The following is an 18375-nucleotide window of genomic DNA, read 5'->3' on the forward strand; positions in this document are numbered from 1 at the left end:
TTGAAGAGAGATACAGGCAAAGGCATCTGGATATGGAAAATTTCACAAAAAAAAATATATATCACAAATGTGGAACGTAGAAAAGACGATTAGTAAAGTAGAAGTTAAAAACTAGAAGCTGAAGTTATGGAGTGTCTGCGAAGTGAATCTGGATATGGAAAATTTCACAATAAAAAAATAACATCACAAAGATGGAATGTAGAAAAGATTAGTAAAGTAGACATTAAAAAATAGAAGTTGAAGTTATGGAGTGCCTGTGAAGTGAAGGATTTGGTGTAGAAGGTCTAACACAGGTTACATCACAGCAGGATGGAGTGAGTCCTCAAAGTACGGAGAAACAGGAAGATCAGGAAACATCTGAAGAAGAAATATGGATGTGGGAAAGAAAGAGATTTAATATGTTGTAATATTTATGCAAAGGAGAAAGCAAAATTAACCAATACAAAAAGAGCAGCACCAAATATATTTGAATAGAAATATAGGCAAAGGAATCCAGACATGGAAAACTTTACAATACAAAAAATAAGAAGACAAAGAGGAATAACAGAAAAGGAGATTAGTAATGGAGAAGTTAAAGAAATAGAAACTGAGGTATGGAGTACCTGCAAAGTGAAGGATTCAGTGCAGAAAATGTAATTCAGAAAGCATCACAACAGAATAGAGCAATGGATGTCCAAATTAAGGAGAAACCAGTAGAACAGGAAGCAATTGGTCAGGTGCCATATGAAGATAATTTGGAGCCTTCCACAGGAAACCAGTATAAACTTTCACTTGAAGCTAGACAGCAAGGGAATGAACAGGAAACTGTGGAAACTCTAATGCAGTCAATGTTGAGGAGTGATAAGTCAGTGAATTCCCATATGACAAAGCAACAGATGGCACAGGATGAAATGGAAGAGACTGTGCCAGAGGAAGATGCTATAGAACTTTCTATAGAATACCCACAGGAATTGGAAAACAAGGGATGTGCCCTCAGTTTGGAATAAAATGAGCTAAAAGATGAGTTGCTTGATTTAATAGACATATTTATGAAGATCAATGAAAGAAATAGACTGCAGAAGGTTAATAAAACCCCAAAAGTCAGAAGTCTGATAAAACAAATGAACGCAATAATTAGGAATGTTAACAGAGATCCATGCGATATAATAGAAGTAAACAGGATATATTACTGTGCAGCTAAATTAATAACTCATAAAGTGCTACCACAAGAGCACAGGGTTATGAGAGAAAGGAAGAAGAAAAATCAAATATCATCAAGGAAGTATTGAACAGAGAAAACTATAAAGCAGTTAAGACAATAAGTGTCACTGTTAGAAGACTATAGAAGAGGGAACAGATCAACAAAAATACTAAGAAAGATGTGATAAAAGCAATGCGCAGTATTAGAACAGACCAGGATCTATCATGCACTATCACAAATAACAAACTTAAAATTTCAGCACAGTTGGAAAAACTTAGAAGATCCGAAGATAAATATACACGAAAAGTACAAAATAAGCAATTTATTGATAACCCAAAAAAGTTCTATAGAGAATTGGGAAATAAGGTAAAAGTGATTGAAAGACCACCGAAAAAAAGAAGAAATAAATACATTTTGGAGAAGTATCTGTGAAGATCCTGTGGAACATAACAAAGATGTTAAATGGATAGAAGTTAAAGAAAGAATAAGAGGTTTGAAGGTACAGGATATGAAACTGGATGAAGTAACAGCCAGAGAGACTGAAACAAAGTTAAGAAAAGCCCCTAATTGGAAAACCCCAGGCCCAGATGCAGTACCTAACGTTTGGCTGAAAGTATTAACATCTTTGCACGAAGATTTAGCCATGAGTAAGAACTATTTATATGTGCACCCCGAACAGACAACAGACACCAACCTGGTTAACAACAGGGAAAACAGTGCTCCAACTTAAAAGTGAACCTGCAAGCTAGCCTAAAAATTGTAGACCAATAATTTGCCTTCTGACGACATATAAACTATACACAGGAATTAATGCTGACAGAGTTTATAGTCATTTAGAAGAAAACTCAATTATGGCAGTAGAAGAAAAGTGCAATAAAAGAAAGTCATCTGGAACAAAGGATCATTTGTTGTTAAAGTCATAGCGGAGAACTGCAAAAATGGGAAGAATCTAACTATGGCATGGGTAGACTACAAAAAAGCATTTGATAGTATCCCACATTCATGGATAAAAGAGTGCTTAAAAATGTATAAGATACACCCTACGCTGATCGACTACATTGTAGTGACATGAAACAGTGGCAGACCACTTTGCAATTAAGCCATGATAAAGGACAAATTATGATCCCACGGATAATAATTCAAAGGGGAATATTCCAGGGTGACTCTTTGTCACCACTGCTATTGTGCCTGTCCCTTAACACATTAAGCTGTCTACTTAACAGCTTAGGCCATGGCTATAATTTGGCTCCTAGAAAACACCAAAGTGTTAAGACTTCTCATCTTCTCTTTGTCGTTGATTTAAAACTGCATAGTTCATCAGATAAGGAACTGAAAGCACAACTGCAAGTAGTCAAAACTTTTTCATATGATATAAGAATGTCATTTGGTCTTGATAAATGTGCAAAAGCAACCTTTAAAGCAGAAAAACTGCAGCATCAGGAAAACATCAGTTTGGACCGAGAATGTGATATAAAAGAACTTGAATAAGAGGGAGTGTATAAATATTTGGGAATTGATGAAGGATCAACAATAAAACATGGACAAATGTGAATAAAACTTAGTAAGGAATATCTTAGAAGACTTAAATGAATCCTGAAAACAGCGCTGACATCTTGGAACAAAATCCAAACTGTAAATCAATTTGCTCTTCCTGTCCTAACTTACAGTTTTGGAGTGATTGACTGGCCCCAAAATGTGTTGGCTAGATTAGATAGGAAACAAGAAGGATGCTTCATTCTCACCAAAGGATTTATAAAAATCAGTGCATACCAAGATTATATATTCCCCATTCTGAAGGAGTAATGGGCCTCCTTGAAATTGATTATATGTATAGATCTGCAATCGTGGGACTCCACACATATCTGCTGACCTCACAAGACCCAAACATAGTGAAAGTTTTGAAACATGAGGACAATAAATGTAAGATGACTTCTCTGCTTAATCTAGCAGAAGCATATCGGTGTCAAGCCTAAACAGAAATCAAACCAGAAGTAGATACAAATCAGGCAGCAACTGAATGTGCCAAAAAAACAAACAAAAAAAAAGAATATAAGGGGAAGGACCAGATGAGAAGGCAAGAAATGTGGAAAAAAGCATAAATATAGTTGCAAGTATACAAAACTTCTGGAAGAACCTCATATTGATCAGGAACGAATGCAGGAATGGTTAAGGAGAACTGAATTCAAACCAAGAGATGAAAGGTTAATATTGGCAGCCCAAGATAGTGGGCTACAGACATGTTGGTTAACAAAGTCCATTGAACATGTGTGAGAAACAGACAAATGTAGGTTTTGTAAAACTGAATTGGAAACAGTTGCATGTCTTGTTGCTGGTTGTGACATACTAATGGCAGAAGGACTGTATACTGAAAGGCATAATAATGTGGCAAGACTGTTGCACTGGGGATTGTGCAAACATTATGGTACTGAAGTGGCTGAAAAACGCTGGAAACGAGCCACAAAGCAGCATAGAAAATGGTGAAATTTACATCACATGGGATCACCCATTACCAACAGTTCAAAAGATCGATGCTAGAAAACCTGATATAGTGGTCCAAGAAAAGAAGACAAAAGTAGCGTTTATCACTGAAATCACCACACCCAGTGACTACAGTGTCTTGCATACAGAGAGACACAGTCATAAAATATCAGGATCTGCAGGCAGAAACGAGAACAATGTGGAAGAAAGATACCCAGATAGTTCCACTAGTAGTAGGAGCAACAGATCTTATAAAAAAATAATCTGCAATGATATTTAAATACGCTACCAATACATGTAACTCTATGAATTGCAGAAGGAGTCATTACTGGTTACATTGTGGGTGCTGCAAAGAGCACTTTTGGCTGACATCAAAGACATCATTTCTTGCAAAGGGCTTGCTACAGCTATGCTCAACACATTGAGCGCTTTAGCACTTCTTACATGAACGCAAATATTATTAAAAAAAAAATGGAAATGATCTGTTTGTAACTTTAGCAAGCCCTTTGCCAGAAATGTAAAATGGACTTGCTATAGTTACATTCCAAAACTGTAAGCACTTATGGCATGACAAGATTACATCTCAACTGTCCAGATTTTCTTCTCCTATGTGTGGTCTCTTCTTAGTAAAATTGTTTGTTTTCTGGCAAATCAACTAGCAATGAAGTGACTAAATAATCACAGACGTTTGAGTCACAAGCTACCCATCATAAAAATGCATGCTAATGCATAACCTGTTCAAAAATAAATGGATAAAAATGCAATTATCTGTGTACAGCTGTAGTAAGCCCATTTTACATTTTTGGCAAAGGGCTTGTTACACTTGTATTCTGATACATTGGTTATGTAAGCACTTTGGCGCGTCTTACATGACCGCAAATACTGAAATAAAAAAGAATGAAATGATCGTTTTGTAACTGTAGCAGAACATTTTGTATTGCTGGCAAAATGCTTGCTAAAGTTACGTTTTGATACCTTGGATACAGTAAACGCTGCAGCACTTCTTAAATGAATGCAAATGCTAAAAAGAAGATGGAAACAATCTAACTGTAACAATCCCTTTGCTAGAAATGTAAAATGACTTGCTACAGTTACATTGTGATATTCTAAACATTTCAGTGCTTCTGACATTAACTCAAAGGGGGAAAAGGTGTATTTTATAACTGGAGTAACTTAACAGAAATGCAACAAGTCCAACCGGATTGCTGCAGATACACTTATATGCCGAAAGCCTGGGACTTAAAGTACTCCTAGTTCTTACTGAAAATCAGTAGGAACTATACCAACAAAGTCTACATTTATGTAGGGGAAACAAAACAGAAATGGGAGAGGGTATACAAAGTAAAGTGATACGTGGGTTGGACCTGACTGTGATATCACAACATGAGAGTAGTTTACAAAAGTGGGTGTCAACTTGTACATTTTGGTCCGAAGCAAGGAATTCAACTTAGAAACAAGAGAGTACCCCCTTTAAACAACTGAGCTGTAACTTCAAAGTACAGTCAAGCCAGCAAATGTACAAACTGCTCTTGGCAACAACACTACATAAAGACACTGTAAGACAGAACACCATAAGACATTCTCTAATGTTAAAGAGAGATCAGTTATGCATATAACACACCTTTCATGTGTCTTAGCATCTACAAGTGGCTAACTTGTGATGCCAGATGAATAACAAAGGCTCTAATTCTCAGAAGAGGAAGGGGCAAGCTGAGCTAACAGGTATCATGCAGAGGAGATAAATTCACTATGCAGACATCATGACTGCTCAGTCTAACTTCAATTGACTGTTCACCCACAAAAGATGAAGGAGGTGTTATTCATATTCATGGGAACTGTAAGTCAGACAACAACTTAGCATATTAACAGGACTCCAAACAATAGCATCAGAAGAGGCATGAGAAGTATCACTGAAGAAACCAGTTTTTAAACCAAAAATACACACTGATATTCTAATCATGCTTGATTCACAATACAGATACATCTGAACATGGACAGGACTCCAGAAAGTAGCTCCAAGCAAATGTACATCCCTATATGTGCAGTCTGGCTTCTGCTGGCCTAGAAAACAACCATGCTTTCCACATGGACATGTGAGTCCATATCAACATCTTGTTATATGAGGACATTTTGCACTTTAACAATGGAATTAATAGACATCACAGTTGAAATCAGTACCATCTTGTACCATCAGAATATCAGTTGTTGTTTTCTTAAAATGTGAACCATACCAACAAACTCAAATGGGGAAGAAGGAGTAAGAGACTGTGTTATGAGAGGCTTTTTAACTGTGTCAAGTAGTTTAAGACAAAAGCTCCAAAACTGAACTCCAGGCAAATACTCTTTTTTGGCTTCAGAAACATTCAGGAGTTAAACCCTCTTCCCCACTGTGTGAAAGGAACTATTCATATGACCCCCCTCTCAATGAAGCATGTGTTGCAGGACAGGAGGGAAGACAGGAGTTAGGTCTCTGGATATGGAATAATGTCCTGTGTAAGACTGATCTCTTCCCACTGAGTCTCAGAACCAATTTGTGTGAAACAACCTGTTGCCAAAGAGACATAAATGGATAATCTGACTTTAAGGAAGTGCAAGAAAATGCCAAGGATGGAAGTGGCAGAATGCCCTTTACATACTCATTCTGATGTCGTTGCCTCCATCCCCTATGATTCTTAAATTAGTCCATGTAGCCCAATGTGATTTCATTCATGATAGTAGAACTTTGGATAACACTATAATACATTTGTATCAATGCAAGATGCTATCAAAACTTGGACACCATGTCATGATTTAGAAAAAAAAGGCATTTGACTTAGAAAAGACATTTGAAAGTGAATTATTTATTGTTCCAGGTTTTGGTCTATTCTAGATTCCCCAAAAATGTATAGTACTTCTAAGGGCTTGGTACTTAGATGAAACAGATAGAATTCCAATTGGTGCTAATGATTAAACAGTTGGCCGTTAGTGCAGAGGATTAAAGCTCTGAGCTGTTTATGAGCTGCTTCCTGTAATCAAAGGTACAGGGTTTGATTCATTCAACTTGCATTTACCTACTCTGTGACTGTGATCAAATCACATGACCAGACAACACTTCCAGATAGCTCTTGAAAAGGGGCACTTGTGTGCACTGGGCTTACCCGGTTAGCAAGTGTATAAAGTAAAAAAATGGTGTTAAACCGGTTATTTTATCTAGGGTATGTATCGGTGCTATTCAGTATTGCCTCTGCAAACTGCTGTGTATTTACAGCATCTAGCCCACCTTCTTAGAGACTCAGGGTTACATGGGTATTACATTTATGGGCTTAATAGAAGCAGGTGCCTGGAACTGAAATTTTCCTTAAAAAACTACCCCTGAAAATACTGCAGTACTTAGCTGCACAAAGAGCAACTAATTTACTTGTTAAGGAGCACTGCCTCATGATTTTAGTCGTGGATACCTCATTGTAGTCTATACTCTCACATTACCCAAGCCAACATGCTGTAATCCCCTCTTGCATCATTCCCTTGTAGATGCTGTAACAAGGACCTGTAAGCATGGCTATATACTTATTATCTTTGTAGCCAGTTTGGTGGATATGGGCATCCTAAAGCAATGTAGCAGCTGTCTCCTGATTACTGACTACCAACTAATTCTTAAACAAACTTGATATATTATATGAAAGACATTAACACAATGTTAGTGGAGACAAGGCTCTCACATCTAAGCAGTTATACTACTAATCAGGTTGTCAGTAATACACACAGTACACCCACCACACACTGTACAGACCACACACTTACACCCACATATGCTGTGGCTCTTAAATGCAACCTTCCTAAACCCCAAAGGCCTCCCAGACATTTCACTTACAATCAATATCCTCGGCAACCCCAAAATCACTCTACCAAAACAACACTCACCACAATACATATATCCACATTTCACAGTGTCTCAACTTCTAATCCCATAAGGAAAGACACCACACAACCCAACATTTTAGTCATAGGAGACTCCATTGTGAGACACACAGATGTGTCACTCACCAGGCTGAGAAAGGATAGAGTCACACTCAGCTGTCTATTAGGGGCCAGGATCCATCAGGTCACCCATGCACTCAGGTTGTTGAATCACAGGTACCTTTATGATTAAGTCATAGTCCATGTGAGTGTAAACAACCAGAGATGTGCCTCTCTGGACTATATGAAGAGACATGATGGAGCTCTCAGACTACATGTCTCAGGCAGCTATGAGCCTACCATTGAGCAGCATTCGACCTTCTGCAAGGATGATGCCACAATACGAACAAAAGATGACTGACTTTAATAATTTACTTAGGTTTTGGTATCACTCATAGGCGGTACAATATTTGTCAGCATGGAAGGATATGGTGAACAGACCACAGTTTTTTGCTAGGAATGGTCTGGACCTGTCCTCTCTAGGTTTTTGAATATTGGCTAAAACACCATTCTCCCCAGTAATACCTTTTTTAAGCAATGCCAGCTTAACAAACCTTTTGACATATCAAAACAAACCCAACAAAAAAAAAGTATGACTGCTCAATGCCAGGAGTCCAAACAGGAAACTACTCCCTGCAAGCTCTCCTCAGCCTGGAAAATGTAGACATTTGTGCAGTTACAGAGACATGGTTTAAAGCTGCAACACATCCTAGCAGTGCAGAGCTATAATTTATTAATTCATTTATTTATTTATTTTACATTTGTTGACAGGGTTAGTCCAGCTGAGCAGTTGGCTCATTTTCAGTGGAGACCCGGGGAGAAAAGCTCCACAGTGAGTTTATAAATTTTACATACTGACAGTTAAGAAATCATCAGTGGCAACTAGACAAACTGTAGCAATTAGTAATGGCTTCCACACATTTAGACCAGCTACCTCACTGGAGGGGATAAAAGATGGAGGTGTCTCAATTTACATAAAAAACAAACACACCTCAAATATAGGCAAGAGTATGATACATAGCCCTCCAGAACACCCACCATCACAGCTCTCACATAAAGCACAAACCACACACCCACCTTCACAGAGGCTCTCAATAGAAATCTAGCCAAACAGCAGAGACTTCCGAGGCAGAAACACACTCGCCCACCACAACACAGCACAAACCACAAGACACATAGCTCACCTACACAGTGTGCCCCTCAACCTAAGTCCCTAAGGCAAAACAGCTTGCCCAATACACTAACCATAGGTGACTCGATAGTGAGACACACCTATGTCTCACTCACTAGGTTGAATAAGAAGCAGGTAACATTCAACTGTCTATCAGGTGCCAGAATACGACACATAACACATGCACTCAGGTCACTCCACAACAAGTATGACTCTGTCACTGTCCATATGGTTGTGAATGACCTGAGATGCACCTCCCTGGACTACATGAAAAGAGACATGGAGGAGCTCTTGGATTATGTGGCCCAGACAGGTATGACCCTAGCCCTGAGCAGCATCCTACCATCGCCCAGAATGATACCACAATACAAGCAGAAAATGACTGACTTCAACAATTGGCTAAGTTTTTGGTGTCATTCTAAGGGGATCCAATATCTGTCTGCTTGGGATGACATGATTGACAGACCTCAATGCTTTGCCAGAGATGGCCTGCATCTGTCACCCCTGGGTTTCTGGATACTGGCTAAGGCTCTTGCCACCCCTATAGTGCCTTTTTTTAGGCTATGTTCCAAAGACCAAATTACCACTGTAATGGGTCATGCTGCTCAACTCTAGAACCCTAAATCTCAAGATGCATGTGCTCGAAGCACTCCTCAAAATGGAGAACATCGGCATTTGTGCTGTAACAGAGACCTGGTTTAAAGCAGCAGAAAGCACCCCTGCGCTACCAGACTATAACTGATTCCACACCTTTTGGCCCCAGAACATGGACCGAAGCTCCAAAGGCGGTGGTGTCTCCATATTCATAAAGGATATGCACAAATCCAGACAAGTAGCCCAGCATAACGCTTCTGAGATACTTCAGGTACAACTAACACTGGGTAAGATGGCGATTCAGGTTGTAGCCTGCTATAGGTCCCCAACCATGTCCCAAGACTCTTATTCCATGTTCCTAAGCAGCCTAGAAACTATTAGTGTCCAACCCAACACTCTCATACTAGGTGACTTCAACTATGCCTCCATCAATTGGGAAAACTACTCATGCACCAATACACTGGCCCAAAGCTTCCTGGAATTCATCAGTTCCAATGCCCTGGACCAGCTCATTCTTACCCCCACTAGAGGAAGTAACATCCTTGACCTGCTTATTACTAACATAGGCAACCATTGCTCTACACCAATAATTAACTCCTCCCTGGTTAGATCCGACCACAAACTAGTCACCATGGAAATCCACATCTCACCCACACCCTCTGCAAAAGTAACCACCATGAAAAACTTCTCCAATGCTGACTTTGGGCTCCTAAAATCTAAGGTGGCTAACTTCACGGCACCCATGCAAATGGAAAATAGATGCATGACTACCGAATCATACACCAATGCACTGTACGAGCACATACATAAATACATGGAACTAGCCATACCCAACAGAAACAAGATGCTCTCCTCCAAAAAAAAGAAGCCAATCTGGTGGTTCCCTGCCATTAATAAACTCTACAACAGAAGGAAGAAACTATTGCAAAAAAGGTGAAGTCCCAAGACTGGAAAAACTCCCTTATTTGCCTCAACAAAAAGTTGAGATCCATCATCAAAATCTCTAAAGCCAGCTATGAAGGCAGAACTGCGCCAGACACTAAAAACAACCACAAAGCCTTCTATAGTTATATCCAGAATCTCCACAACAATACCCAGGTTTGCTCTGAGTTACTGCACTATGGTACCTCCTATACTGAGCCAACTGATATTGCTAACATACTAGCCAACAGATTCAGTGCCAACTTTCCCCTCTTTCCCCCCAAAGGATCAATCAGAATACCGGAGGAATACCAGGCACCCAGCATTATTGCAGCACAGGTTAAAGCTGCATTGTCCAATGTCAAGAAGACAGCTTCCATGGGACCTGACAATATCCCTGGATGTGTTCTACATGAACTACAAAGTGAACTGGCACCACATCTGTGTGCCCTGTTCAATCACAGCCTCTCCTCAGGCTTTGTCCGTACTGAAAGATGCACTGCTACAGTCATCCATTTCCATAAGGGGGAGCAATTACAGACCCTGGAAATTATAGCCCCAGTAGCCTGATGAGTCTATGTAACACTATGGAGCGCATCATCATGGACCTAATTAACAAGGATATAGAGAATCTCCAAACTCTTGATCCCACGCATTTTGTTTTTGTGAAAGGTAGATCATCCCTGCTCAACCTGGTTGACTTCTTTGAGTCAGTCACCAGAGCTGTGGATGAGGGTAAGGCAGTTCATACAGCCTACCTCAATCTGGCCAAGGCCCTTGATACCATTCCCCACTTAGAAATTATTGATAAACTCACCAAACTAGGCATCAACCCCTATATCACTAGGTGGGTTGCAAATTGGCTCACAGATAGAACCCACAGTGTGAAAGTAGCAGACTCCAAGTCAGACTGCCAACCGGTCACGAGTGGAGTCCCACAGAGATCAGTCCTGGGTCCTCTCCTGTTTGGCATCTATTTCTCAGAAGTCCAGGCCAACACGGAGGTACTCTGGCTGACCAAGTTCGCAGATGACTGCCAGCTGGGAGCCATTATTAACTTCCCAAGTGATGCACACATCCTACAGAAAGGCCTCAATGAGACCAAGGACTGGTGTAGAAACCATGGCCTTAAGCTTAATGCCAAAAAATGTGTCATTATCCCCTTTGGGAAAAAACTCAGTTCCCAGTAATTACCACATCGATGGGAGCCCACTGAACATTGAAGTTGTTATAAGAGATCTGGGTACACAGGTTGACAGCAACCTCTCCTTCAACCACCACATTGCCACTGCGGTCAGAAAGTCCTTCTGTGTGGCACATCTCATTACCAAGGGTTTTGCATTCAGGAAGAAAGAGGTCATCATCTCTCTGTACTCTTCCCTCATTAGGTCAATCATTGAGTATAATGCCCTATTTGACATGTACCTCACTAGACACATGCAACAGCAGGAAAGGCCACAAAAGTACCTCATGAAGTGGATCCTAGGCCTTAAACACATGTCCTACACAGACAGACTAAAAAAATTCCAGCTATTCTCTGTCTCATATCATCTATTAAGAGGCGATCTCTGCCTGACTTACAAAGCCATGTCCGACCCAGCTCTGTTAGAAATGCTGCATCTAAAGAAATCTCAATCCCTATGCATCACACACTCCAGAGACCTCAACCTCATTACCACAATCAACAGAACACGCTGGAGGGACAGGTTCATAACCCAGAGACTGCCCATGCTCTGGAACAGACTTCCCATACATGTCAAGCAGAGCACCTCACTGCTCCTCTTCAAGAGAAATCTTGATGGGTGGATGGGAAATAGAAAGTTCACCCCAGGATCACTCCAGTGGCTATACTTGATAGAGGCACTGGGAACTAACATCGGGCAATACAATGCCAGGGCACTTCTATGGACTAGACTTTGTAAAGACTCCAGAGCCGTTAGCCTAGTACATACCTATGAACCTATGAACCTGAGCTTCTCCAAGTCTAAATTACCATAGGCAGAAGCAAGAGAAAGGTTTTTTGTGGACCCAGGTGTAAGGAGTGATGAGATTGTTTTCCAAATTTTTTATTGATTATTGAATTGTTTTTTAATTGCTGGGTGAAATATTTTTTCTTGTCTGCGATAATTAGCCTTTTTGCTTTATTACGCAATTGCTTACAAATTAGAAGATTAGTGTCCATTCTGTTCTTATGCCAGTTTTTCTAGGCTCTCTCTGTTTTGTAGTAATTGTTTTGTTGCTTTAGTTAGCCATGGTGCATGATTAGTTTTAATTCTCTTAGTTCTAAGGAAGCTAAACTATTGAGGGTTTCCAAAAGAGTTTATTAAAGTGACTGACGACTTCATCCAAAGGTAAAGTTTTTAGTGGGGACCACTTTATTGGCTTTAAGATGTGGTTTAATAAATCTGGATTTAATTTGGATACACTTCTGGTTGTTTTGTAGGTATGTGGTTTAGGATCTTGATGAGAAGTGTATAAGTGTAGGCAGGTAGGTGGTCACTAAAGGAATTAGGGAGTGTACTGGAATGAGCATATTTATGGGTGTCAGATACCAGGATCCAGTCTAATGTTGCACCTAGCTGATTGTTATACTGCATTCTGGTAGGAGCAGCCATAAGTTCTGAGTAGCCGTATAGGTTTATGCTATTTTTGGTGAGCCAGTAATCAGATTATGCCAATTAATATTTATATCACCCATAATAATAGTTTCATAGACATACACATGTTGTTGATTAAAACCAAGATAAACTATATTCCTAAGTGTGAACAAATACTGGTTCATATCTTATATCTCCTTACTCTACTTTCTTCACTCTTTTACTATAACCATCCCCGGCTTTCTTACTAAATATACCATAAGCTTTCTTTTCTGACACCCCATATTGCTATTCCTGTCTGTGTTATACTAATTTACCTTTAATTGTTCTATAAACTAATTAAAACCTCTATTATATCATTGTCATATAACTTGTATCTAGTCTTAACCAGCATTTTCATATTCTGTCCAATTTGGTATATTTAATCTGTATTTGTTTTTTGTATTATTTTTAAACTAATGTAAAATTATTGTTCTGAAAATGTTTGTAATACTCTGGAGTTTTTCTTCCTGGGCCTCCACAGAAAATGTGCTCCTAAGCAGTCAGACTTTCCCAGTAATCAAATGTTAATAAATAAAAAGGAAATAATGCAATCCATTCACCCAGCTTCTATACATAAGTGAGGAACTGAAATATATATAAGCTTGTCATCTGAGAAAACAGTGAAAAGTCCTAGTCTTTGCTAAGAACACATCTATGAATGTTTGCAACTGAATTCAGTTTCTTTGCTTTACAATAGTTAAGGACTGGTATTTCTTCACTAAAAACTGCAAGGATATTTATTTAGCTGCAGAAAATTTTTTTGTATATATTTTGTGTATTGCAACTGAGTGTTACGTTTCTATTGTGAAATTTGATATTGCTTTTATCACATGGATAATGCTTGCCATTATCACCTATCATGCTCCACGTAAAGAAATCCCAATCCCTCCGAGCTACATGCTCTAGGGACCTAAACCTTGTCACCACAATAAACAGAACATGCTGGAGGGATAGATTCCCATCTCAGAGACTTCCCATACTCAGGAACAAACTACCTATCTATATCAAACAAAACTCCTCATTAGCCCTCTTCACGAAAAATTTTGATGATTGGATGGGACATAGGAAATTCACCCCGGGGATCACTTCTGTGGCTCTGCTTGACAGGGGCACAGGAAAATAATTTTCTTGGGTGGCAAAAGCCAGGGTAGCGTTTAGCTAGGCTTATATAGGCCCTAGGGCCAATAGCCTAGTACCTACCTATGAACCTATGTTCAAAAATGTTATTACTTTGTACTCTGTACTAGGCAACTGCACAAAATTTCTGTTTAACTCCAATTGTATAGATTAATTGGTTCTATTCCATCACTGATTTAGCTGTTATCATTTTTTTAGATATATACAGGAATTTTAATGGCTCACTTAAACTAGTGTAAAATGTTGTTCTTTACTGTTCTTGATCCCATGTTGTGGTTGAAAATATTCACTAGACCTACCTACCTGTAAACAAGCAGCAATAACTTAGAATAAGTTATGTCAGGGTGTGAAAACTCTTTCAAGCAATTAGGATGGGGGTGCTGGTTATAGGACAACTTTATGGGGATTACATCCATACACTCCAGTATGGACACATGGTAAAAATAATTGGAAGTCAGCATGGAGTTAACCTGATGTGGTTCCGACATCTGAGAGAACAGATGAAGTACACGCTCCCTTGTGAAATGCAGTAAATGGAGTACTAAGGTTCGTTGGTTGTACACGGTACACAAGTGTAATGGGAAATATGGCTAGTAGGAGTATACAGATGAATCTCAGTTAATAATGGCTAAACTGACTAAAATAGAGATAAGTGTGGTATTAATTTGCTTTATTATAGTTATTTGTTTGCTAGTAACAGATACAGTAGCCAGCAACACCCCCCCCTCACAACCGTTACGCATACAACAGGTACAAACAGCAAACAGACATGTAATTCTGGAATAATCAGATGTTACATAATTGCGTTGAGAAGCATTTGGTTTTATTAAACTCCAGTAAAACAAAACATCAATAAGAAAATATTAGCCTTTGACAAACTCGAAGCTGACTGGTGCTTAAAAACTACACACTTCTGGTAGGCTAACAATGTTTTTACCCTGGTATATGGTTCTAGTAAAGAATGTAGAAATGCTGCATATGTGCAAACTTTGTATTACTTTTCCCCTAAAAACCTGTAATGCAGAGGAGATACGAGCACTTTGACTAGCCTTTATATTTTACATACTAGCACTCGTTCTAAGTTAACAACAGTGACACTACCAGTATTCATAACAACCAGGACATCTGTATGATAATTTTTTTGTTATTTCCCACATTCTTTGATTCAATTTACTTACTTTTTTTGTATACACTAAGTGCATCTTTAAAACAAGCCTGCCAGCAATACTTAGGTGCTGTTACCATTACCACTCAAGGTTGTCAATAAAGTTTACTACAAATGTCAGTGCCGCAATATCAGGGACCTAAAGCTTATTCCAAATTTTGTTCTAAGGACATGTGGGGAAAAATATCTGGAAGTTAGTAGACAAAGAACCCAGGACCAAACTTGATTGAAATAAATTTCACGACCCCAACTTGGGGTCAGTAATCGGAAGGCACTGAGACAACAAGATCGGACAGATAACTCCAACTCTCCTCTTTGCTTTCTAGCGGTTCAGATTTTACTCAATTACAGACATGAAGATATATCCTAACTTTTTTTCCAAATTGTTTTTACTTTTACACTCCCTAAACAGCAAAACCGCTGTTTAAGGAGTGTAAAATAACAGCTTCATCGATCTTACTGGTACTCACTGGCAGGCATACAGTCACACACTCAGACACAGACACACACGCTTCTATTTTTTTAATCTTAAATGTCTTTTTTTACTATTGTACACCCACTAAAAAAAGTGTACCTTAGCCAGCGTAAAATAATAGATCACCAGTAGGTTCCTTTGAGTCTATGATCTACATATAAGAAAAAAAAATCACTGGCATAGCACTCCACAGATTTCCTCAGGATGACCAGATTTCTGCCTTATAACTTCGTTCTGTCATAAACGGTACAGTTTAAGGAATTGAGGCACAACATTTGTTGTTTGTGGGTTCCTATTCACTGAGAAGGGCAGGTCAAGCATAGGAAAGGGTGAAGTTTTGAATAAATAAAGTGGCTGTGTAAGAAAACACAAGCACATTATCATGCGATAGTTGCTGAAATAGCTAACTGCAACCAATCGCATTATAGATTTCTTAAAAAACAATATCAAAACATTATTATCAGGAAAATGAGCTGACCCAAAATAAATGGTGATACACGTACCTGTACCAAAAGAAAAAAGCTTCACTCCAGAAAAAAACTGTGGGTATGTTCAAAATCCCTCTCAACAAAACAGATTTGTACAGCAACTACACTGAATACAGATTTCCTAAAGTCAGTCAGCATTGCATTTTTATTGGCCAAAACAATGAGGAAATAAAAACATCTCATGCATAGGTAATGATTGGGGGAATTGCTTGGGCGAAAGGACTGGGGAAAGCAGTTTATGGGCAGTCCTTGGGCACCAGCTCAGGAAAAGGTGAAAAATAACACTGGGCATTATTATCAAATGGTTTGACCGCCCATGTACTCTCTGCAGCTCTGTGAGATTTTTTTCTGCTTAAAGATGGCTCACAGTACCAGAGCTGTAAGAACGGGTAATGAAAAACACAATCAAAATCACTGTTCACCATAGCACAAGGAATATGCTACAATGCTACATTCAAAAGATGGGGGGGCACTTCGGAAATGAGATAACAATTGTAGTAGTATGTAGTAGTTCTTTTATTGAAACACAAAATCTGGAAAATTGTGACAAGGGTTCAAACAGAGATTAGGAGCTCAGCCAACCAAGCACTAATGTGTGCATGTGATTTGTAATTTGGAAAAATATGTCAAGCAGAATATTTGATAGTAATAGCTTCTTATCAGAATAACTAACTTATCAATTTTATCACAGGATGTCAATGGCATTGTAGGTATAAACAAAAAGCAAAGATGACTAAATTTTATTAAGAATTGTAGGATGTAAACAGAAATGTTACTGGGGACATATTTGGGTAGAAATGAGCATGTGAATGTGAGAAAGAAAAGACTACCAGGGAAAAATGAAAATATGTAATAATAATAATAATAATAATAATAATAATGACTGAAAGAGGGGCTCTAGTAGTGCTGGAAGAAGAAAAAGACAATAATGCTTGATTTGTGGTAAAAAAGGATGATTATAGTACATGTATTTATATTTTGCATAAATACTATTATGGAGCATCAGGGAATTTTAGAAGAAAAAATTACCTTTCTGCAGGGGATATTTATGACTGGGGGATTGGAACCTGATTTGCAATAGTGAGAATGTATTGGGTGATCTAGAAGGGAAATATAATAAAAGAGGGTAGATTTCTGAAGAACTATATGTTAATGTTTGGAGTTGAAGATTTGAATTTACTAGAAGGAACTTGGAGAAAATCTACATATTATTCCCCAAAGGTTCAATAACTGGGCTAGAATGGATAGAAATTATATTTCACAGGCGCATGTATAATTTATTGAAAGCTTTGAAACGCATCCAATAACAATTTCAGTTCATGTTTTAATAATGACCAAAATAATGATGTTGGACAATGCAGAAAAAAAATGAGACACTGGCTTTTTCCAATTTATTTATTAAAAAGAGGGAATTATGGAATTGGTACTGGAAATGATGTGTGAGTTATTAAGGAAGATAGGCATTTCTCCAGAAGGGACAACTAGGGAGTGGGATAAAATGAAAATGGATTTTAAAAACATGGTCGAAATAAGAGAGAATGAGATATTGGAAGTAAGTAGTTGGAATTATTTAGAGAGGTTGTCAAAAGTTAAAGTACTGCAGAGGAAGCAAAATTTCATAAAACAAGAAGAGCAATTGCTGACTGCCAGTGATGAGGCTTACGAATTAATAGCTAAGATAGGAAGGGATGAGATAAAAATAGTGATGTATAATTCATCTGCAAGGAAGTCTCCAGAAACAGATAGTATTCCTGTGGAAGTTTGAAAGTTAGAAAGGAAGAAAGTGATGATGATCTGGAAGGTTTTGTTTAACAATGTTTTAAAATAAGGGACAGTGCCAGCATCTTGAAAGAAAGCTGTAGTGGCTCGATTATCCAAAGAGGGTTAAGACCCGTACAATCCCAGCTTCATATAGACTGATTTCAATTTTATATTATGATTATAAAGTATTTGCCTACACTAGGAGAATACAAAGATGTTGCCACAATTGATATATATGGACCAGTTTGGTTTTGTAGAGGAGAGGCAAACATTTGAAAATATTAATAGAGCAATGATGATGACGATCCAGAGGGAAGGGCGGTGCAAGAAGACACCACTATTGTTGCTGGTTCTTGATGCAGAGAAGGCATTTGATAATGTCAGATGGGATTTTATGAGTAAGGTAATGGTAGCTTTTGCATTCCCTGAT

This window comes from Protopterus annectens, chromosome 2.part0 (genome assembly GCF_019279795.1).
Source record: "Protopterus annectens isolate FY-2018-M chromosome 2.part0, PAN1.0, whole genome shotgun sequence".
NCBI lineage: Eukaryota > Metazoa > Chordata > Ceratodontiformes > Protopteridae > Protopterus > Protopterus annectens.